The following is a 1,327-nucleotide window of genomic DNA, read 5'->3' as shown; positions in this document are numbered from 1 at the left end:
CTGAGCTGGGTGGGAGAGGCAGCCATCTGCGGGCTCTGAAGTGGACGGGACCAAGGACATGGGTATAAAGAGCAGAACGAAGCCCCGTTGCTTCTGCCTCACTTGGCCCCTCGGAGTGCAAAAGCAGCTCGAGGCCGCCACCTGCTATCCGTCCCACACCAGCCTCCTTCCTTGACACTTCATCAGTCCAGGCGTCTGTCTGCCCGCCAACAGCAACCGGCTCACACCCCAGCCATTCTCCTTTCTTCTCTCCATCCTGAACACCAAGCATTGAGATTCTGCACCGTCTCAACCCTGAAAGATAGTTTTACAACGAACCAAGCTCGTGTGGGCAGAGAACCTGTGTTAGTAAGCACTGTGAGGAATATAATGATGACAAGGATATGGTCCCTGCCCACCTGGAAGCCAGGTTTGCTGACCGAAGACCTCACTCCCGTGCCACGGAGGCCAGTCGACAAGTGACGCTCGTGGGACTCTCTGGGCCTATCGCGTTCCTGGTTGTTCACAAGAATCCTGCCTTTCAGCGGCAACTGGATGAGGAGGGCCTGTGCTGCTGTGTGCCATTGTATGACATTATGAAATTTGCTGTGGACTGAGGGACAACGTAAGGTGCTGTCCTTGAGACAGATCTGCTTCACCCCTTTCCAAATGGGAAGTGTTTTTGAACTTGCTCTGTTTGTATTTCATTACTGTGTGTAAGGCATATTAGCGAAAGGGAAATCTACTGCCGGAGTCCTTAGGTTATACAACTGTGGGGAGGGAACACTGGGCTTGACTGTTTGGGGGCCCAGAGAGTGAAGATATTACTGGAAATGCTGGACTCTGAGAACAGTGGGGAGCGGTATCACCCCCAGCCGTACTCAGTTGGCCGTGACTCTGGGTGTCCCTCATTGGCAAGTGGCAAGGATGTACGTGTTTGTGCATTTGTGCCTTAAGATCATGGTAAATGGAAGATCCTTTAGAAGTGTTGCATCGGAAAATGGGCTGTGAAACTGGCAGGCAAAGGGGTGGACCGCCGTGGGCAGGTTTCCCGCTCTGGACTGCCTTGGCCAGTTCTAAAGAAACCATCCGCCCACGGAACAAAATGACGCAATCAGCTCTTACCTCTCAGGAATTGGAGCCAAGAGACACAGACTTTGTCACTGGCGGCTGGCATGTAGTCAGGCCGGTGTGGCCCCATTATAGGGCCAGGGCAAGGTGAACCAGCCCGGCAGGAAGGAGGAGGGGATGAGAGGGCCAGCTGGCTCTTCAGCACCTGTTCCTCCCTGGCCCTGGTGCTTCCGCTGTTGTTTTCCCCTGGCGGCTCCTTCCCGCCCGTAAACTTCCC

Source organism: Lynx canadensis, chromosome C2, assembly GCF_007474595.2.
Source record: "Lynx canadensis isolate LIC74 chromosome C2, mLynCan4.pri.v2, whole genome shotgun sequence".
Lineage (NCBI taxonomy): Eukaryota > Metazoa > Chordata > Mammalia > Carnivora > Felidae > Lynx > Lynx canadensis.
The sequence above is the reverse complement of the archived record's forward strand: the minus strand, read 5'-3'. Positions refer to the sequence as shown.